At 55.7% G+C, this 23,004-nt stretch overlaps 1 pseudogene; it reads left to right on the top strand.

Moving 5' to 3' along the window:
• The first annotated feature begins 35 nt into the window (after nucleotides 1-35).
• On the top strand, nucleotides 36-21,856 carry LOC141937020 (scavenger receptor cysteine-rich type 1 protein M130-like; annotated as a pseudogene).
• Nucleotides 21,857-23,004: the final 1,148 nt, after the last annotated feature.

Raw genomic sequence — 23,004 nt, forward strand, 5'->3', positions numbered from 1 at the left:
GTGTGAGGTCACATCACCAATGGCACCCCGTGGCCATGGGGCTCAGCGCAGAGCAGCCGTGTGCATCAGAGGGGCATCGCAGGGGCTGGGAGCTGCCCAGCCCCATGTCTGTGAGGCCAAAGGAGCAACCCCTGCAGCCCTGGCTGGAGCTGTCAGGGTGAGGGTGGCTCGGGGGCACCGCAGGGATGTGCCTGGGCTCAGCGCCAGGAGGAAACCACAGACTTCCTGCCCAGGCTCTGCGGGGGGAGCGCGGGGAGCGCCGCGAGTTCACGTGGGCTGTGGTTTGTGCACCTGCAGGCTGCAGCTCCCGAGCCACCCGTGGGGAATAACGGCCCCTCGGTGACATGCTGAGAGTCAGGGATATGTCTGAGCTGTGTGTCTGTGCCTGGACAGGGCCATGTCCCAGCTCCAGCTCCATCTCATTGGAAGGGACCTTCCGTGGGGCTCTCCAGGGAGGGACGGGTGAGTCAGCGCTCCTGGGATGGGGCTCTGGCCTGGGATAAGGCCCTTTCCTAGCTGCTGCTCTCAGTACAGAGGGGTCTGATGCAGAGGCAGGGGCTGTTTCCTTCCCTTCCTGACACAGCCCCCGGTGCAGTCCCAGCCCTGTGGTTCCCATGGCATGGGGATGGCTGGACACTCGCAGTTTGGGCTTTTGGTTGTGCCCAGTATAGGAGATGCTCAGTGCTCCTGGTCCACACAGCAGGGTTCAAGGCATGAAAAACCCATTTCCCCCACTACAACTGACCCTGTCCTGTGACGCCCCACCACCACAGTGACGTGACACCTGCAGCGGAGCCATCCCTCATATATGGTCATGAATGGCACTGGAGAAGTTCATTGGAGGGCTGGGCTGTGTCGGAGGGGAGATAGGTCCCGATAATGTCTAAAAAGGGGCTGCTGCTTTGATTGGCTCCTCCTGTAGCTGGGCTGGCATCAGCAGAGATATATTGCCCTCCCGTCGTCATTGTCCCCACGAGTCCCCAGGAGCTGTGGCAGGGAGTGTGGTGCAGCAGGGATGTGCAGGCAGGGCAGGAGGCTCAGGATGGGCACAGAGGGACTCCTGTCCCCTCAGATGCTGTGGCTGCTCCTCTGGGTACAGCTGTGCAGGGGTAAGTGCCATCTCCCTTGTCCCACAGCACAGGGCCAGTGGCTACCTGCGTGGTCATTGGGATCTATCAGGGAATGGGGATTCTTTGGAGGTGCTCCTGAGACGAGGGGCAGAAGGTGCTCAAGTCCCTGGACCCTGTGCCCACCTGGGTGGGAGAGAGTATCATCTCCTTCTCCAGGCTTCTGCTGTTTAGGGCAGGCTGTGCCTGGTTGGATTCATAGACACCCTGTCAGGGGATACCCTTTTGGTACCCGGTGGTGGCCTAGTGGGTGATGGAAGCACCCAAAGATTCCCCCAGGGCACTACCAATCTCTTGGGTGCCCCGAAGGGTTTTCTGTGCTGCTCCCTGTCCCCTTGTTCCAGGGGAGCCCTGACCCCAAAGGGGCAGTTTGTACTCCACTGAGAGAAGGGGACCAGAGCATCTACTATAGAGGGACATCCTGCCTTGGGCCCCGGCCCAGTGCAGGGACTGGGCTGACACCAGGGGTGAGGAGGGGATGTAGGTGCCGGGACCTTCTGGATCCTCTCAGTGGGAACATGGAAAGCCCTGGGCATGGGGGTGGGTTTGGATGGTGCTGGGACAGGGAGTTTGCATGGGAAAATGCAGGCCTGGGTACATGGGGCTGTTCAGGGGGTGCTGGGGAAGAGCAGATGCCCAGTGACGGGCTGGGCAGTGTGTGGGTGGCCATGGGCAGGTGGTAAGTAGCCACTGGGCTGTGAAAAGATGCCTTGTGTGGTGGGATGGCCACAAATGACCCAGCAGGGCCAGAGCTTGGAACCCCAAGCCTTGCACAGACCATGAGGATAGAAGGAACCCCTGAAGTGCCCTGGGGAAAGCCAGGAGGGGAGTGGGCTCCCACCCTGGTACCTCTGACTACCCTGGCAGGGGGTTTCCTCAGACCCGCAGTGCTGGGGCTTGGTGCTGTCCTGACCCATCTAATGTTGGTATTTGAAGGTGCTGTGGAGGTGAGGCTGGCGGATGGCGGCAGTCGCTGTGCTGGGAGAGTGGAGGTGAAACACCAGAGCAAGTGGGGAACTGTGTGTGGGAACTATTGGAGCATGAATGATGCAGCAGTGGTTTGTAAGCAGCTGGACTGTGGGTCTGCTGTTGGAGCTCCTCAGTACGGACACTTTGGGCCAGGATCTGGCCCCATTTGGATGGATGATGTTGGCTGTAATGGCACCGAATCTGCCCTGTCTGACTGCACACACAGTGGATGGGGTGAAAATTACTGTGATCATGTTCTGGATGCTGGAGTGATGTGTTCAGGTAAGAGGACAACCTATTCCCCACCTCTGGGGCTGGGATGGTGGAAGAGATGTGGCTGTGCCCTCAGAGAGCAACAAGCGGTTGCTGGAGCACAGCACAATGTGGCCGGTCACACTGCCAAGCTTGGACTGTCATTGCTGATGTCCCCAGTCCCTGGGGAAAGCCCAGAGGGAGCTTAACCCTGGGTGAACTAACCCTGCCACGGGGTCTCAGCTCCCTTCAGTCAGTGTCTTGGGCTGCAGATGAACCTTCCATCCCTGCCTCAGTGTGTCCACTGGTATTCACTGGTCTCCACCCATTCTGCCAGTTCCCAGTCAGCAATGCTGAGGGTCCTGTGCTGGAGAAACCTGCAGGGAACTTTCATGGAACACCACACCTTGGAGGAATGGCATGAGATGGCTGGTCCCCGTGGCTCATCCCCCCTCAGAGGCATGGGTATCTCAACTGAATCAAAAGGCTTTTCAGAGAGCATGAGCGCTGGGCCCTGGGCAGAGGAGCAGGCTGGCACACAGCCCTTTGCCTCCTGTCCCCAGGGCTGGGCTGTGTGATCCGGCACTGTGAGGCCTCGGAGCTTGGCAGCTGCTTGACTCTGGCCGCTCCCTACTGCATCACCGTGTGCCCAGGTGGGCACTAGGACATCCCTGGGGCTGTGACAGCCCTTCAGGGACATGGCCACATGCAGGCAGTGCTGCCCTGCTACCCAACCCTTCCTGCCTGCCCACAGCTCCCCACACTGCCCCATGAAACAGGGGCATTGGCCACACACACTGACTCTCAGCTGTGCCTGCTGTTACCCTCCAAGCCAGCGTGAACCCAGGGGCATGTGCGGGTCCCCTGCCCCTCTGCCTGACTGTCATTTTGGGATCTGTGCACTCTGGGCAGAGTCCTGTGTCCCTGGCTGACGACACCCTCTCAGAGCAGCCATTGGATGGGTCTGGGCAAGCAGCACCCGTGGTAACAGCTGCACCGTTTCTATGCTCTGTGAAATCTCACTGCTAACAGGAACCTCCTAAAACACCAGAACACCCCTGGGAGTGGGTTCTATTTACATCTGCATCAAGGTGATGGCCCCACCTCGTCCCATGCTCTGCAGGGATTGAGCAGGCTGCAGCAGTCATTATCATCTGGGTCATTTCTCCTGGACCTGAACTGCGCACACCTCTGCGGTGCTGGGGGGACCATGCCAGGCAGCACAGGGCACCTTGCACAGCAGCAGTTTGTCTGAGCGGTGCCTGGTGCTGCGACAGACACATAATGTTGAGTGAGGTGATGGTGTAGTGAAGGGGTGCAAGGGGTCCTGGATGTGTTTGTGTCACCAACACTCCCCCAGCAGCTTCCTCTGGGATGTGTAATGGGTGAATTGGTCACGGCTTGCTTGGAGGTGATGTGGAATGTGGGCATGTAACTGCCAGAGGGCTCTGGGAACTCCCAACTGTTTTGGGTTTTTTCTAGAATTTGTCCATCTGGTGGAAGGGAAGAGCCGCTGCTCAGGACGTGTGCAGATCCATGATGGGGACCAGTGGAAAACTGTCTGTGCTTCCCACTTTGGTCCCAAAGCTGCTGACGTGCTCTGCAGGGAGTTGCAGTGTGGCACAGCCCTGCCTGTCCCTGGAGGAAGTCCCTTTGGAGAAGGGGTGGGTCCCATCTGGGATGGAGAGCTGCAGTGTGTGGGGAATGAATCCCTCCTCGCCTCCTGCCCCAGGGGGTCCCCCAGGGACCAGCCCTGCACCCACGCAAACAGCGCTGTTGTCAGCTGCACAGGTAAGGACTCAGGGAGGGGTGCTGAATACTGGGGCTGTACTGGGGGCAGGGGAGCAGAGCAGGGACCGTGTTGGCCTTGGCATGAGACCAGGAGGGGTGATGTTTTCTTCCGCAGCCTTCAGTTATGCAGGGAAAGACACAGAAGCCAATGTCCCACTTCTGTTCTGTCCTCAGGTATTTGGTGCAGGGCTGCAGAAAGGTTCAGGATGGGGACAGAGGGACTGTGTCCCCTTAATTACTGTAGCTGCTCCTCTGGGTGCAGTTGTGCAGGGGTCAGTGCCAGGTGCCCTGTCACATTGTGCTGGGGCCAAGGAACACCACAGGGATCCCTCTGGAAATGGGGCTTCTTCCTGTGTGTCAATGTGACAAGGGGGAGAAGGTGAACAGGTTCATTGACCCTGTGCTTCTCTGAATGGGAGAAGGGCTTTTCTGTTTCCAGGGCTCCCACATTTGTGGCTGTTAGTGCATGGGTGTTGTGAGAGACGAGAAACCAGGCCTGTGAGAAACTAAGAAAAACAGTCTGAGAAAGCAAAAGTTGAGGCTGATCAAAGAAATGCCTCAAACACTCGCAAGACAAAACTATGAGTCACAGGGTGCATTCTGTGGAGGTCGAAGCTGATAAGGCTGCCCGAATAACACAAGATGGGACTGGAGGAGGGAGCCCTGTGAAGACAGGACGGCTCTGCTCTGGTGCACCTGGCCAAAACTTCAAGGGCCATCTGTCCGGTGAATGACCTTTGCTTCATTATCCACGAAATGCATATTAAAGTTAACACCCCTCAATATGCTAACGAGGGCTAACATGATCATGCTAATTACATCATCCCATGAAACACCTCACCCCTCCCCGTACATGGGATACGTAGGTATGGGGGTCGACCTAGGGGATGGACCCAAGTAAAGTGGGTATAAATCAAGAAGGGAAGAGGGGGGGGGCCCCGAGGAGAGAGAGTGCAGTGAAGCGAAGAAGACGGATGCCAGTGAAAAAGACGGATGTCTCCTGTGCCTCTCGGAACCCTCGTCGGCAGGATCAGCGCAGAAACCCAGACCGGTGATCTGTATTTCCCCATTCCCTCTATCTCCCTCTTTTCCCTTTCCTATTAAGAAATGCAAGGCATATTATATTGCTTGCCACAACTTGCTATATACTTAGCCAACTATCGTGTGTTCAATTAGTACATTGTGAGTAGTTAATAAATGTTTAGACTTGGAGACTTGTTGTCCGCTCCATTGGGGATTTGCGAATCTGAGTCACTTGTCCCCCTCGTCTGAGCGGGACGTGACATTAAAATTGGCGTAGTCGGCAGGATCCCCTTCGGTGTCGGAAAGTCTTATGAGATACTGGTTCTCTATCCGACCAACTCGGACAGGGAGAACTGGGAATTGGCCCCTCAGCTCTACGCTGGGAAAGGGTCGGAGGGATACCGATTCTCTATCCGATAAGGACAGGGAGAATCGGGAAGTGACCTCTCAGCTCTAAGCCAGGAGAGGTTCGAGCAGTGGCAAGCCATGACTGGCCAGGAAATGTCGGTGCTTGACTGCTCCCCTATTTTTGAGAAACTGAAGGAGTATAAGGCTTGTCCTCCTCATTTAGTAGAGGTTTGGGCCCACGATAATTGGCATAATCCAGAAGCAGTGGCAAGCTATATCAGTGCACTTGCGGGGGTGCAAGGGTCGCGACCAGGCAAAGGAAAAGCTGTAGTGTGCGCTGTATTAGGGGCAGCACTGACTGCAGCCCAAAAAGATAAACATGTTAAGAAACAATTAGAAGGGGAAATGATCAAATCCTTACAAGATCTGGTAAAAGCTCTCCAGGATCAATTGGTTGAGGAACGTAAAGTTACTGAACAAAAAGCTAAACTCTGGCAAGAGCAAACTGAAGTTCTGAAAAGCCAATTAGCTGATGAGCGTAACACCTCTCAGCGATTTCACATGGCTCTGTTAGATGCCTTGGACCGAGAAAAAATCTCACGGTCCGAAAAAGAGAGGAATGAACAAGAAACCTGCAACCGGACAGATTTCGGCTCTGTTCCGGATAGTGAACAGGGAGTTACGAGTCTGGCAAAAGCAGCAGCCAGACCCTTGTATCCAACAAAGGATTTAGAGATAAGCCGAGAAATTTTTTACCCCGAAAATGAGGGGGCAAATTTAAGACCATTAATTAAAACGGAGACCACCGAGGGTCAGGGTGGAAGAGCTCCACAGGTCACCATTCGAACTACACCATATCCAGCGACTGAGCTTGCAAAAATTCAGGAGAAATATACCAGACAAGCTCAGGAAACTGAGACTGAATACGTGTGGAGGGTATCTTTGACTGGTGGCGACCGAATTTTGTTATCAGAAGATGAGGCCCAGGGATACTGGGGGCCAGGGGTTTTCTTAGTTACTGATGACCAGAGAGAGCCGTGGTCGTTAACTCAACGAGCTGCTTATTGGGCTGGGGGTCTGGACCCCTTGGAAAGGGGGGATCCAGTATGTATTGAGACCCCAACCGTAAATCATTTGACTGAAAGTCTGCAGAAGGCTGCTTGTCTCCAATTAATGCATGACAGGCGTTTGGTTCCGCAGCAGCCTTCCCCAATGCTATTAATTGCTAACCCTGATCAAATGACTCCCCTGATTCGGGGTTTGCCGGACTCTTTGAAATCACATGCAGTACAATTACAAGATCGTTTGCGGAATGCATTAGCCCCGCGAGGGGGGAGACGGGCGGGGGGAGAAGCCATGACCTGGGGAGGGATAGCTCAGGATTTAATAAATTATGGCCGGAGAATGGGCCTTACCAGGGGAACGGGTAAACCTAAGCCCTCGGTACGCAGAGTGGAACAGCAGGAAAATCCGCCTCCTTCCCCTCCGCAAGTTTTAAGAGCAAAGAGAAACCTTTTGTGGACTGAGGGAATTGGACAGGGGATTCCCCGAGAGTTAATGGATGGTATGCGTACTACAGTTTTAGAAAAGCTCATTCGAGCCTGGAAAGACAAAAGAAAGCTGCCCCCCCCAACCGAGCGGACCTTTCGAGCAAAGGGAGGGACAGAGCTGGAAACTAACGAGATGGTGGTAATTGCTTCTCAAACACCAACTGCCCCTGAAGAAGACTTGATTGATTTAGGGTCGGGAAACTGGATGCGCCATCCCCAGTAAGTGAGCCGGGGGATGGCGGGTGGGTCCACTTAAGGAGGCTCACAGAGAATACTAAAGGAGACTTGTTGATTACCTTTCCGCTCGGTCCCTTTAAAACTCCAGTTACATTTCTAGTAGATACGGGTGCTCAGATTTCAGCACTCCAAACTGAGGTTGCCAAGCGGAATGGCATAATTGCTGACAAAAAGCAGATCTGGGTTACAGATGTTTTCGGGGACTCTAAGCCACAGCCGACTGCTCGGGTGAAATGCTGGTTACCTGGGAATGAAACTGCAACAGAGGCTATGATGATCCTGGGAAATTTCCCCACAAATATCCTGGGACTTGACCTATTGAAGGGACAAGCTTGGGTGGATTCAAAAGGAAGGGAACGGAAATTTGGGTCCCCAACTGCCTCTATAAGACTTCTACAGCAAGCGCCTGCGCTTCCTCCTTCTAAAACTGTTAATGTGAAACCTTACGCCTTACCGTTAGGTGCAAGGGAGGGGATCACTCCGGTAATAGCAGAGCTGCGGGAGCAAGGGATAATCGTTCCAACTCACTCACCCTATAATTCCCCAGTGTGGCCAGTCCGTAAACCTAACGGAAAGTGGCGTCTGACAATTGACTATCGGCGATTAAATGCCAATACAGGTCCTCTAACAGCTGCAGTGCCTAACATAGCTGAACTGATTGCAACCATACAGGAACAAGCCCACCAGATCTTAGCAACTATTGATGTGAAAGATATGTTCTTTATGGTCCCCATACAGGAGGCAGACAGAGATCGCTTTGCCTTTACATGGGAAGGCGTGCAATTTACTTTTACACGTCTCCCCCAGGGATACTGCCATTCGCCGACCATCGCTCATTATGCACTAGCACAGGAGCTTGCTCAAATCCCTCCAAGGGAAGGGGTCAGGATATATCAATATATTGACGATGTTCTGATTGGTGGCTCTGATGCTGCTGCAGTGGGACAGACCCAGACAGAGATAATCACCCACCTAGAAAATTTAGGGCTCCAAATTCCAGCTGAAAAGGTACAACTCCCATCCTCTGAGGTAAAGTTTCTGGGTATTTGGTGGCGGGGAGGAACAGTGTGTATTCCCCCAGAAACTTTAACTACCCTGGAAGAAGTAAAGAGCCCTGAAAATAAGAAGGAGCTGCAACATGCCTTAGGCTTGCTGGTATTTTGGAGGAAACATATTCCCGATTTTTCCATCATAGCTCGTCCTTTATATGATTTGACACGCAAAAGGGCTACTTGGGACTGGACTCCTGTCCATGAAGAAGCCTTAAAGCTGTTAATCTTTGAGGCTGGAGTATATCAGGCTTTAGGGCCGATACATCCAACAGATCCATTCCAAATTGAGTGGGGTTTTGCAATTCATGGACTATCCATACACATGTGGCAACGTGGGCCGGAGGGTACCACTCGCCCTATAGGGTTTCATTCGCGCAGTTTCAAAGATGCAGAAAAGCGTTACTCGATCTGGGAGAAGGGTCTTTTTGTGGTTACCCTAGCTTTGCAGGAAGTTGAAAAAATCATAAGGCAGCAACTAATCATTCTACGAGGACCCTTTAAGGTCCTGAAACCAGTACTGGCTGGAACCCCCCCTCCTGTGGGGGTTGCGCAGCGAGACACAGTGAGGAAGTGGTATGCACAATTAGATCATTACTGCCACACATATCAGATAGAGGAGGGGGCACCCAAAGTGCTCAAAATACAAGATCCACCTTCTGACCACCCTGAACCTCCTCCCTCATACATAAAACCTGCTCCCCCATTTGAAACCCATCTAAAGAATGTATGGTTCACCGATGCATCTTCTAGAAGAGAGGGAAAGGTATGGAAATACCGAGCAGTAGCACTGCATGTTGACTCGGGGGACCGAATCATAACAGAGGGTGAGGGAAGTGCTCAGGTGGGAGAGTTAACAGCGGTATGGAGCGTGATTGTTAAAGAAGCTGAGACTACAGAACCAGTATTTATTTACACAGACTCCTATGCCGTATTCAAGGGATGTACCGAATGGCTTACATTTTGGGAACAAAACCACTGGGAAGTAAATCGGGTACCAGTGTGGCAGCGTGAAAAGTGGGAGGAAATCTTAAACATTGCAAAACGGAAGTCCTTTTTAGTAGGATGGGTTGCTGCACACCAGTCAGGAAATCACCCTGCCCACCTGCTAAACAACCAGGTGGATTCAATGACTCGTTTGATGAGAACTGCTACAGAAGGTGAGGAGGAGAAATGGGAACACTTACTGGAATGGCTGCATGTAAAGCGGGGTCATTCAGGAAGCAAAGATTTGTTTAAAGAAGCGATAAGCAGGGGATGGTCTGTAACCAGGGAATTGTGCAATACCATTATTTCAGCGTGTAGTCTATGTCGTACTCGGCTGGGAGAGCACAACCCTCTTAAGGACCAACCCCTACACCTAAGGGACAACAAGGGACTATGGGACACCTGGCAGGTGGATTATATTGGCCCTTTCCGGCTCTCTGAGGGAAAACGTTATGTATTGGTGGGGGTGGAAATAGTATCAGGCCTAACTCAAGCAGAAGCTGTATCTCGAGCAACTGCAGAAAATACGGTGAAGGGGTTAAAACGTTGGTTTAGCTACTTGCCTAAGCCCAAATCGATCCAATCAGACAACGGTAGTCACTTTACTGCCGGGGTGGTTCAGGAGTGGGCTCAAGATGAAGGAATTCAGTGGATTTTCCATACTCCATACTATCCCCAAGCAAATGGAATTGTGGAACGCACCAATGGACTGTTAAAGCAGGCCCTAAAACCCCTCGAACCAGGATGGCCACAACGGGTGTCAGACGCAGTAATGAAGATAAACAGCCGGTGGGGAATTAATGGGTGCCCACGACTTACCGCGTTCTGTCCTAAGCCTCTGTCCATACTCGCCAGGAAAAAAGAGACTAAAGACCCTGCAAACCCGCTCCATTATCCTGGACAACCTGTTCTAGTAGACTTGCCCACTGTGGGGCAAGTACCCCTAACCCTAAAAACTCCCATCAATATTTGTTCATGGGTGGCTACTGATGCCCATGGGAAAGAATACCGCATCAATACCAGGTGGATTGTCCCTTCTTTCTAACCATCATTGTTTTGTCATGTATATATGTGTTTTACAGAGCATTGATCCTGGACAACAGGAGACCTATGTTACTTTTAGCACTTTCAATGGTTGTAGGCATTATTGGCTAGTTATTATTTGTAATCTGCTTACATTATTATATAATTTGTGGAATCATACCTGCTGAGTGTGGAATAAATCATTGCCAATCAATTACAATCAACGATCCAGGAAATTTTACAGGTACATTTAATGAGTTCACTTATTAGAAGGTTAACCTGGAGTTGTGCCTTAAGTTACCTTATTGGGAATCACCTCCAAAATAAAGGAAGCCTGTGAGCCACCTGTGACTGCAAACTGGTGCTTGCAAATACCAAACAGATCACAGTGCTAGCTCATATAACTGTATGTGGTCCTTACAACACCACATCCATCAACAGCAAGATGCAGTCATCAAAGATTAGTTGAAGGGGTCTGATCCCACAAATTAAGCATTAATGAATTGTACCTGAATATTAAATTGTATTCCCATTTAAATCCTTATAGACCTGATAATGTCATTGTGTAACCTCAAATAGTTTTAGAAAATTTAACTTAGCAATTATATGTACTAACAAGATATGCCTTTAAGGAATTAAAGGTGCAGACCCAACAAGCATCTAAGATGACGTTGCAGAATCTGGCTAGCATTGCTGAAGGAACATGGACTGTGCAGTGTGCTGAATCTAACTGAGGGAGAATGCTGCATCACCATCCACAATGCCACCACCTCTACAGAGGAGACCGTGCCATGATGAAGATGATCAACAACGCAAAGTGAGAACCTTTTTATTGACTGATGGACTAGTTTGATGGATGGAACCCTGGGTCATGGGTCACATCACTGGGATCCTCAGGACTCACGGGGTGGGGAAGATGGCTTGTAAATATTAGTATTGTGATATTATGCAAATTTTTGCTTTTAATGGTATGCCTTGCAGCAATTAGCTATATGCTCTCTCACCTTCTGTCTTCCTTTTCCCTATACCTTTTGGGATCACAATGGTCAAAGAAGAACTTGGAGTGTTTGAGTCACGGGGTGGGATGTGAGAGACGAGAAACCAGGCCTGTGAGAAACTAAGAAAAACAGTCTGAGAAAGCAAAAGTTGAGGCTGATCAAAGAAATGCCTCAAACACTCGCAAGACAAAACTATGAGTCACAGGGTGCATTCTGTGGAGGTCGAAGCTGATAAGGCTGCCCGAATAACACAAGATGGGACTGGAGGAGGGAGCCCTGTGAAGACAGGACGGCTCTGCTCTGGTGCACCTGGCCAAAACTTCAAGGGCCATCTGTCCGGTGAATGACCTTTGCTTCATTATCCACGAAATGCATATTAAAGTTAACACCCCTCAATATGCTAACGAGGGCTAACATGATCATGCTAATTACATCATCCCATGAAACACCTCACCCCTCCCCGTACATGGGATACGTAGGTATGGGGGTCGACCTAGGGGATGGACCCAAGTAAAGTGGGTATAAATCAAGAAGGGAAGAGGGGGGGGGGCCCGAGGAGAGAGAGTGCAGTGAAGCGAAGAAGACGGATGCCAGTGAAAAAGACGGATGTCTCCTGTGCCTCTCGGAACCCTCGTCGGCAGGATCAGCGCAGAAACCCAGACCGGTGATCTGTATTTCCCCATTCCCTCTATCTCCCTCTTTTCCCTTTCCTATTAAGAAATGCAAGGCATATTATATTGCTTGCCACAACTTGCTATATACTTAGCCAACTATCGTGTGTTCAATTAGTACATTGTGAGTAGTTAATAAATGTTTAGACTTGGAGACTTGTTGTCCGCTCCATTGGGGATTTGCGAATCTGAGTCACTTGTCCCCCTCGTCTGAGCAGGACGTGACAGGTGTGTCCATGGTTTTGCCATCCTTGGGCACCCTTCCTGGAGCCCGGGCTCTGCCAGCTCTGTTCCTTGTGAGCTGGTGGTGGCTTAAGTGGTGGCTCTTTGCTCTGTTATCCCAGAGGCACAGTCAGCCTGAGGGGTAGCTGGGAAGGGGTGTGGGCTGTTCAGTCTTTCCCTGGAGTCAGGGTGAGACCCAGCCTGAGCAGGGGTAGTTTGTGCTTGTGGAGGCAAGGGAAGTGGGGTGTCTGTTCCCACAGGCTCACAAGGAGGTGGCCGTCCTGGGGGATCTTAGACAAGGGCAGGGCTGGCTTGATGCCTGAAGACAAGAGGGGGCATGGGTTGGGAGGCCTGCTGGGACCATCATGTTGCTACAGAGTGGACACAGAAAGACCTGAGGGTGGAGGATGAGTTGGGAGGGGCCCAGGTCAGGCTGTGGTGCAGGGGAGCTGGGGGCTTTGGGGAGGAGCAGCTGTGTATGCTTGGGGGGGCCACAGTGGGGACAGCTCTGTTTTCAGGGTGCTGGCTGGAGAGGAGCAGGTGCCCTGGGTGGGCATGGGACAGGGGCAGGGGGCTGTTGGGCTGGAAGGAAGTGCCAAAGACTGTGGGGCCACAAATGACCCAGCAGGGCTGGATCTGGGCACCCCAGGCTTGCACAGCCCATGAGGATAGAAGGGACCCCTGAAGTGCCCTGGGGACAGCCTGGAGAGGAGTGGGCTCCCACCCTGGTACCTCTGACTCCACCTACACAGGGCTTCCCCCAGACCCACAGTGCTGGGGCTCAGTGCTGTCCTGACTGTTCCTGTGTCAGTGTTTGAAGGTGCTGTGGAGGTGAGGCTGGCGGATGGCGGCAGTAGCTGTGCTGGGAGAGTGGAGGTGAAACAACAAGGCCAGTGGGGGACTGTGTGCAGTGACTCTTGGGACATGACTGATGCAGCAGTGGTTTGTAAGCAGCTGGGCTGTGGGTCTGCTGTTGGAGCTCCTAAGTATGGACACTTTGGGCCAGGATCTGGCCCCATTTGGATGGATGTTGTTGAATGTAAAGGCACCGAATCTGCCCTGTCTGACTGCACACACAGCGGATGGGGTGAAAATGACTGCACTCATTATTATGATGCTGGAGTGATGTGTTCAGGTAAGGGGACAAACTGTTCTCCATCTCTGGGGTTGGGATTGTGGAAGGAACCCGGCTGTGCCCTCAGGGATCAACCGTCAGGCACCAGAGCACTGCCCAATGTGGCTGGTCACACTGCTGAGCTGGCACTGTCATTACTGGTGTCCCCAGTCCCTGGGGAAAGGCCAGTGGGAACCTGCCCAGGGTTGCCCTTACCGTGCCTGGCCCCTGAGGTGCCACAGATGAACCCTCCATCCCTGCCCTGCACTGTCTGTTGATTCCCATCTTTCTCCTCCTGTTCACCCAGGACCTGTCTGTCAGTGCTGAGGGCCAGGTGCCGCCATGCCAGAGACACCACAAGTGACTCATGTGGCCACCCACAGTCCTGGCCAAGGGCATGAGATGGATAGCTGCTGTCGAATTGTCCCCTGGCAAACACGAGTCCCTTGGCGGAATCAAAGGGGTTGCTTGGAGAGGAGAAGTGCTGGGCTTGGGCAGAAGAGCAGGGTGGCATGTGGCACCTCATTCTTCTCCCAGGTCACCCCATGAGAGCCGAGCATGGGGACATTGCCCCGTCCAGGCAGTGCTGACCTGCTGCCCAGCCTCTCCTGCCTGCCCCAGCCCCTGGCTGCTCGGTGCCACGGGGGATTTGTCAGCACTTACTGTCTCTGCTCTGTGCCTGCCCTTGCACCAGGAGCTCGTGTAAGCCCAGGGCTTTTCTTCTGTCCACTCTCCTGCCTTCTGCGAGCCATGGGCAGGGACATGCATGCCCAGCATTACACTCTGGCTGTGGCTGAGAACCTTTTTCCTGGGTAGGGGCCTGAACAGGGTGGTGGCACAACCACCGATCACAGGTACAGTCTCACTGTACTTTTGCCCTGTTACATGTCCCATCCACCAGCCGTGCCCCCACAGCCCAAGACCCCTGCAGGAACAAGGGGTCTTCTCGTGGCACCAAGGGGATCTTCGCACCTGTCCCTGAGCTCAGTGGGGCAGAGCAAGGTGCAGCAGCCAGCAGCGCCTGGGCCCATTTCCCTGAACCCCAAGCCCTCTGGGTGTTACAGTGCCCAGGGACCAGTACTGGGCAGCCCAAGTTCTCTGGGGCAGCAGCACTTTGAGAGATTCCTGTAGCTGTGGCTGTTGGGAGAGAAGCAAGCCCACAATTGCTGTGCTGATTTCTGAGGAGCAGCAGGCTGGGGGCTGATGTGTTTGTGCCATCAGTGCCCCCTGAGAGCAGCTGACGATGTCACAGGGGTTTTTTCCCTTTGACCACCTCTGAGATCAGTCAGGGTATTGCCAGAGGGCTGTGGGAACTCTCAGGTATCTTTGGTCCACGTCCATCTGGCTGCTCTAAGGGGACAGCCCCTCCTGAGGATGTATAGTGATCCATGATGAGGACCTTTGGCAAACTGTCTGTGACTCACACCTTGGTCACAAAGGCACCAACATGGTTTGCAGGGTGTGCTGTGGGTCTGTCACAGACACACACCCTTGAGTGCTGTGATGGTGCAGTGAAAGGGTGCAAGGGGTCCTGGATGTGTTTGTGTCACCAACACTCCACCAGCAGCTTCCTCTGGGATGTGCAATGGGTGAATTGGTCACGGCTTGCTCAGAGGTGATGTGGGATGTGGAATTGTAAGTGCCAATGGCTCTGGGAACTCCCAACTGTTTTGGGTTTTTTGCAGGATTTGTCCGTCTGGTGGAAGGGAAGAGCCGCTGCTCAGGACGTGTGCAGATCCATGACGGGGACCAGTGGAAAACTGTCTGTGCTTCCCACTTTGGTCCCAAAGCTGCTGACGTGCTCTGCAGGGAGTTGCAGTGCGGCGCAGCCCTGCCTGTCCCCGGAGGAAGTCCCTTTGGAGAAGGGGTGGGTCCCATCTGGGATGGAGAGCTGCAGTGTGTGGGGAATGAATCCCTCCTTGCCTTCTGCCCCAGGGGTTCCCCCAGGGACCAGCCCTGCACCCACGCAAACAGCGCTGTTGTCAGCTGCACAGGTAAGGACTCAGGGAGGGGTGTTGAACACTGGGGCTGTGCTGCTGGTTGGGGAACCGAGCAGGGACCCTGCTGGGCCGGGTATGAGGACAGGCGGGGTGGATGGGGTTGTCTGTGGCATGAAAATAGTGCAGAAGGAGAACAAGGGCTTGTTGTCCCTCTGGCCTCTCTGCCAGCTACAGAGGGTACAAGAGCACCAATCCACCCTCTTTCATCCTCCTCTCTCCCCAGAGTACACAGGGTTCAGGCTGGTGAATGGCAGCACAGTGTGTGCAGGGAGGGTGGAGGTCCAGGTGCTGGGGACCTGGGGGACCCTCTGTGCCTCCCGCTGGGATCTTTCGGATGCCCACGTTCTCTGTCGTCAACTCAACTGCGGGTTTGCTGAGTCCATTCCTGGAGGAGAGCATTTTGGGAGAGAGACTGGCCCTGTCTGGAGAGACTCATTCCACTGTGACGGGACTGAAGCCCACCTGCAGCAGTGCCCAGTGACCACCCTGGGGGCCTCACCGTGCTCCCAAGGGAACACTGCTGCTGTCATTTGCTCAGGTGAGTGCCAGAAGAATGCTGCATTCAATTCATTTGTCATTTGTGTGCAACATGACCACCCAGAGCAGGGCTCCCATGGCCATACCAGGCTGACTTTCTCCCCGGAGAAACCCTGCCTTCCCCAGGAGCCATCTGGAGGGCTTTCCCTGCTCAGAGTGAGCGCTCCACTTTGGGAGAGCTGACTGAACGGAGGCAGGCATCTGCCCCTAGGGCAGTGGCTTAGGCCCCAGTGCCACCGCCAGGCCTGGGCTCCACTGTTCTCATACTGTGCAAGTAGCTTGAGACAGGGCTGCAGGGCTCTGTCCCATCCCTCTGGCTGCAGACACCCACATCCCATCCCCACAGAGAGCCCTGCAGAGCCTCATCCCACCACCCAGCAGGAGCTGCCTGGGTGCACCCAGCAGCAACAGACCTGGGTGTGAGCTGCAGAGAGGGCCCAGGCATTTGCCCTCTCTTCTCCTCAGCACAAGGCTCAATCTTGTCCAGTTTGGTGGGGAAATCCCCTCTCGCGCCGCTCCCTGAAGGGTGCCATGCTCCCGGTGCCGCCCATGGCCGTGGCATCTCTGCTCTCCCCAGGCTCAGCCAGCTTTGGATCCCTACGGCTGGTGGGCGGAGGGAGCCGCTGCGATGGACTAGTGGAGATCTTCCAGGATGGGGCGTGGGGCAGAGTCCTGGATGACCAGTGGGACGTGCAGGAGGCCAGCGTGGTGTGCCGGCAGCTGCGGTGTGGGGAGGCCGGGACAGCCTACAACCCCCCAAAGCCTGAGCGAGGGACAGACCCCGTGGGGCTGCGAGGGGTGCGGTGCGCAGGGCATGAGGCCAACCTGAGTCTCTGCAACACCTCCCTGCCTGAGAGCGCGCTGGCGGCAGGGGTTGTGGAGGACGTGGGAGTCATTTGTGGGGGTGAGTGGCACTGTGCAGGCTCCCCAGGTGATGGTCTGTGCAGGCAGACAGTCCCTGGCAGCAACTGGGGTTTGTACCCACTGCAGGGAGTCGATGGCTCCGGCTGGTGAATGGGGCCGGGCGCTGCGCAGGGAGAGTGGAGATCTACTACCAGGGCATGTGGGGGACTGTCTGCGATGATGGCTGGGACCTGTCTGATGCTGCCGTCGTCTGCCACCAGCTGGGCTGCGGAGGGGCAGTGGAGGCAGCCGGCTCTGCTTGGTTCGGGGAAGGCTCCGGGCAGATCTGGCTGGATGGTGTGAACTGCTCCGGGACCGAAGCTGCTCTCTGGGACTGCCCGGCTGGGCCCTGGGGGCAGCACGACTGTGGGCACAAAGAGGATGCGGGAGTCATCTGCTCAGGTCTGTGCCAGGAGCTGTGGTGGGAGCCTGGTTCCTGGGGAGGCCAGGACGTGGGGAGAGCCGGGCATGGCTGAGGCTGTCCCTGGCTGCTTCTGAGCTCCTACCCAAGCACATCCTGTGGACACGCATACGTGGGCACCCTCAGTCCCACTGGGGGTCCTGGGGAGCTCAGCCATCCCCGAGGGTTAGTGGGAAGGGCAGGGGTGTCTGTCCATCAGGGACTTCTCTTTGCACCTGGGTGCCAAGGGGATGTGTTGGCCCTGCCCTTGCCTGGCTGAGGGCCTGGGGGTGCAGAGGTGTCCTAGCTCCCACAGCCCCAGGGCAGCCTGTTCCCCCTTTGGGGTCTTTTCCTCCCAGAGTTCATGGCCCTGAGGCTGGAGAACAGTGACGGCTGCTCTGGGCGTCTACGGGTTTTCTACAACGGGACATGGGGGAGCGTTTGCTCCAACTTGATGACTCCTGACACGGTGACGCTGGTGTGCAAGGAGCTGGGCTGTGGGGATGGAGGATCCCTGGAAAGACGCCAGCCCTCTGGTAGGGTGTCTGGCCCTGCCTGGCTGGATCGTGTGCAGTGTGGGGAGAGAACCAGCTCCTTCTGGCAGTGTCCCTCCACTCCCTGGAACCCACAGTCATGCCAAGACCTGCGAGAGGAGACCGACATCACCTGCAATGGTAATTCTGATCCTCCCAGGTACTCATGTCACTCCAGATTCTGCTGCGCATTGGCCATAGCCAAGCACAGATAAAGAGCTTGGAGGGGCTTTTCCTTGCCATGTCAGACCCTTCTGCTGCCAGTGGCACAAACATGATCATGGACACACATGTCCAGCAGCAGTTGCAACCCAGGTTGCCAGCAGCACCTGGGGGAGGCAGAGGCATCTCCAGGTGAGGTCTCAGAAGAGACCAGACAGGTTTCAGAAGAGCCTCCCTTCCACAGACAAGCTACTGCTATGCTGTGAACCAGGGAGCTCTTGGGGCTGAGCACTCAGGGTCCCCCCACAGTCCTGTGCATGTCCCCTGGATGACCGTAGTTCAATTGCTGCCATGACCAAGATGGTACAGGGAAGCACCAGCAGAGCTCAGCCACTCTCTCGTCTGCATGATCCCCCAAACCAGCCCCTTCACCACAGTGTTTCCTTCTTCAGGGGGACGCCCAGAAATGCCCCTGGCCCCGTTGGCCCCATGCCCCAACTCCACGAGCTGCACAGGTAAGGATTTGCCCCTCTGTGTCTGGCAGGGCTCTGCCTGCTGTCCTGGTGCCATGGGAGGTCTTTGCCTTCTCCAGCCAGGGAGAAGATTCGTGCCATGGGTGGTGAGGATGGGTGCTCGGGCAGAGTGGAGGTCTGGCACCGTGGCTCCTGGGGGACGGTGTGTGATGACTCCTGGGACATACAGGATGCCGAAGTAGCATGCAGGCAGCTGGGCTGTGGCCCTGCGGTGTCTGCCCTGCATGAGGCTGCATTTGGGATGGGGATGGGCCCCATCTGGCTGGAGCAGGTGGAGTGCCAGGGGACGGAGTTTTCCCTGCAGGACTGCTGGGCCCGGCCTGGGGACAGCGGTGCTTGCCGGCATAAGGAAGACGCTGCCGTGCGCTGCTCAGGTGAGTGACAGGGCTGGGACACCTTGGTCAGGCATTAGCAGGGAGCTGGGGAAGACCTTCAGTCCACGAGGTCCTGACATGGCCCCCGACCTCTCATGAGCAAGAATGTTCCTGCAGAGTGCAGGAGGCTGGTGCCAGTCAGGGAGCAGCCTTGTTGAACTGGATGTCCTTTGGCCACTACCCGTGGGGCCCTGTAGACCCAGGGCTATCGCCAGGCTGCCTGTGCCATCCTGCCTGCTTCCCAGAGCAGAGGTTCTGGGCCCAAGCCTGGCCTCTCTTTCGGTCAGTAAAGGAGGGGCAATTTGGGTTGGATGTGTCAGGGACATCTACAGACACCCCCATGGTGTGCTGGGGAGGAGGGTCCCCGCTCCCCGCATACCCAGTGTCTCAGCCCTGCTCTCTTTTTCCTCCTCTGCAGCTACACCCAGGATGACAACATCCCCACCCCAAGCAGGTAAGTTGTCCTCCCCCTTGGGCTGGGTATCCCCAGGGCCAGGCTGTGACTCACAGATGGATGGAAGGGGCTCCTTGCTGGGGTGTGAAAGTCTCTGGAGGAGGCACTGGGGTGGTGGGAGGGTGTGAGGGAGAGTTGTCATTACATCAGCAGGGTGGAAGCTTCCCCACACTCACTCTTGGGGCCCTCCAGCCTCTGCTGCCTTGTGTGATGGAGTCAGGACTGGTGCTGTCTCCACCTCTCCCAAGCCTGGTTGCTGCCCCTTCCATTTTGTCTCCCCTGCAGTTCCCACCCGAGGCCGTCAGACCAGCAGCGGGAGAGTCTCAGTGCCCGTCATCATCTGCATCATCCTGGGGGCCCTTCTCTGCCTGCTCCTGGCCCTCTTGGCTGGGCAAGTGCTGAGCACCAGGGCTGGGCGCAGAGGTGGGTCCTTCCCCAGAGGTCCCAGGGGGAGATACCTCCTGGAAGGACGGTGTGGTGCTGCAGGGGGGTGTCAGCAAGGGTCGTCAGTGAGAGGCCCAGGCAGAGGTGGGGGGATGAGATAGTATGCTGCCACCTTCACATGTGCTGCCCCACTGAGTGCCTGTCCGTGGACCACCAGCAGCAAGGACTGGAGAGAGCCCAGAGGTGGGGGGAGCTAGCGATGGGGTGAGGAGAGATATGGCAGAGTGGGGATGGCCAAGACTGGCAGTGCTCTAGGTAGTGCTGGAGAGGGCTCTGGGGCAAGGGAGATGCTAGGAGGAGTGTGGGGCAGCAGGGTCCGTCACCATGGTGTCAGGTCCCAAGCCTGTCCCTCAGCCCAGGCCTGCCCACCCCCAGGACAGGGGCCCTACTATGGACCCATGGGGCAGACAGGGGCAAGCTCCAGGTGCAGAGGAAGTGTGGGAGCTGCTCCAGGGTGAGATAAGGGGGGCATGATCCAGGGGCCAGAGGGGCATGAGCACTGTCTTCAAAGGGATGATGCGAGGGTGACGCTGCCCCAGAGGATTTCCACAGCGATGTTGCCCTCCCAGGGGATGTGGCAGCCGTGCCTGGGCAGCACAGTGGGGCTGTGCTCTCAAAGCAGTCCTGGGCTGGCCCAAGGAACTGCTTTTGGGGAGCACAGTGTGAACCCATTGCCCATTTGCTTGTCCCTGTGCCAGCCCTGCTTCTGTCCCCAGGCTCCAGGAGAGCTCAGGAGCCCTTCCTCGAGGCTGTGTATGAGGAGATTGGTTACAGCCCAGCTTTGGAGAAGCAGGCCAGGTTTGGTCACTCAGGTGGGTGTGGGTCCTCCCTGGAGGCACATCTGCAAGACCCTTTCCCCTGGCGCCAACCCAGAACTTATCCCCTGATACGCCCCCAGTCCATGCTCCCTCTGGTGCTTGGAGCGTGGGGTCTGTGGGGAGAGCATCCAGGTCCTGGGCCCAAGAGAGAATCTTTCTCCCAGTCATCCCTGACTGTCTCAGCTGGACATCCCCTCTCTTCTTGCCCCTGCACCCCATGTGGCACCCGAGGAGTGAGGGAAGGGGCTGTCCTAGGGCAACTCTGAAGCAAATTTGGGACAGGGTTTGTCCTGGGGGAGCAGGGTGAATTCGCAGCCCTCCTCCCCATGCAGCCCCAGCTCTGTGGGTCTCCCTTCCCCAGCAGCCCTGACCATGAGCCAGGTCAGTGGGGCTTGCTCCATAACACCCACTGTGCTTCTCTCCAGGCTCCTCTTCAGAGCAATCCCTGACCCAGCTGCAGCCCTACCCTGGGATGAGTGAGGAGGAGGATGGTCTGGGATCAGCACCAGGTAACGGAGGCAGGAAGGGGTTGATCTCCCTGCAGACACGTGATGGACAGAGGAGTCACTGAGTGTCACCATTGGAGATGGCGAGGACATGGGCATCTCCTGAGGTGCTGGCAACCCAGTGTCTCAGCCCTGTGTCCCTGCACATGCACTCGTCCTGTGCTCTGCAGGATGTATCTTCTCTCTGTCACCAGCTCCCCTCTCCTTTCAGATGTCCTTGTCCTGCCCAGAGATCACCCAGAAGATGGCTACGATGATGCCAGAGAGGTTTCTGATCCGGGGGAGGGAGAGTGGGAAATGCCCAGGATGCCAGAGGAGGGAGCAGGCCCCAGGGATGCACCCAGAGGTGAGAGGGAAAGACAGCACTGCCTGTTCCTAGGGTGACATCCCTGGTGCACCCCAAGTCACTACTGTACTGAGGCCGAAACCTCCTGGGAAGGGGGAACCTACCCCAGGAGGTTTCCTTGAAAGGCCTGGAGGTGGGAGAAGGAGCTGAATGTGGTGAGGAGCAGGGAGGATGGTGGGGTACAGACACCAAGGGGTGAACTGAAATGTCCACCCTTGCTGCTTGCAGGGGTCACCCCACGCTCCCAGAGAAGTGCCGAGGTCCCTGGAGCTGAAGGAGACACCTCATCTCTGTCCCCGGGGAGCATGGGCTATGATGATGCTGAAGAGGTGTCTGTGGCACATCCCCATGAGGACACAACAGCTGTGACACTGTAGCTTGGTGCACAACAGTCCCTGAGCCCCAGGCCAGGAGAGCCCATCCCTGCCCTGCAGCTGGGTGCAGCTGGAAGGGAGGAGAGGTCTGTGCAGCTGGGGGAGCCGTGAGCACCACGGAACTGACTCCCTTGACCCATGGGCAGGAGAAATTCCCTGGAGTTTCCATATTTGTATTCCCATTTTTATGCTGTGGACCTTTGTTCTTATTAAAAGTCTCTGGGGGCTTTGACCCAGAGCATCTCCTTGCCTGCCAGGTGTCAGGGCATCTTCCTGAGGCTGGTCAGGGGAGCAGAGAACAAAGACACAGTGGTAGGGAAGGGCTGTGTCTCAGGGACAGCAGACTCAGGGTCAGGCTGTTGGGCTGCGAGAGCCCATGCCCCTGGGGAATAATCTTAGTGACAGAAATATTTCCATCCTGCTGGCCACAGGCAGTTTCTAGTCAAAATGTGTCTCTGATAGGTCCCTTGATGTACCCCGGTGGGAGCACCCATCTCCTCACCTGAGGGTTCCAGCTGCTCTTTCCTCCACGCCGTGCCTCAGCCACGCTGGTCCCACAGTGCAGAGGCCATGACAGAGCTGCCATGTCAGGGGAAGCCCTGGGCTTTTGGCTCATAGAAGTGAGCCTAAGGTGACCACAGGGCCCTGAACACCCCAGCCAGACCAGGGAGGATCGTGGCCCGTGGACCTCCTCCCCCAGTGCTTAGGAGGCAGCTCTACTCCCCAGTACCCCAGCACAGAGTGCAGAGCCACTATCTGGACACATAGGGCTGGGATTCCCTCTCCTCACGCTCTGCCAGGACCCGTCTCCATGGGCTGTTCCTGCTGCTTTGCAGACCTGTGGCAGCCCTGGTCCCCCTCCTCCTGCTCCTGGTCGAGCTCCTGGCCTGGAGAAGGGCCCATCCAGGCAGCTGCTCATGTGGGCACATTTCCATGGCAGTGGAGATTTTGTGTCCCTCCACTAAAACAGGTGCTGCTGAGAGCTGAGCCAGGGTCCCTCTCCCTTAGCTGGGGTTTCACCTGCCCCAGTGCCCATGGGCAGAGAATCCTCTCATGCCGGAGCCAGGCCGGAAGAAGGGTTTGACACCTGCGCAGGACCTGGCGCCCAAACTGACAAACTGCCCTCGCTGCTCTCCACACCCTGCCAGATCTTCTCCAACAGGCTTCTCTGCCACGGGCTGGAATGTGCGTTGGGTGTCTGTGGCAGGATTCCCTGTGGGGAGCAGCTGCAGCTCTGCAGCCCTGCAAACAGCAGGATC

This window comes from Strix uralensis, chromosome 36 (assembly GCF_047716275.1).
Source record: "Strix uralensis isolate ZFMK-TIS-50842 chromosome 36, bStrUra1, whole genome shotgun sequence".
NCBI lineage: Eukaryota > Metazoa > Chordata > Aves > Strigiformes > Strigidae > Strix > Strix uralensis.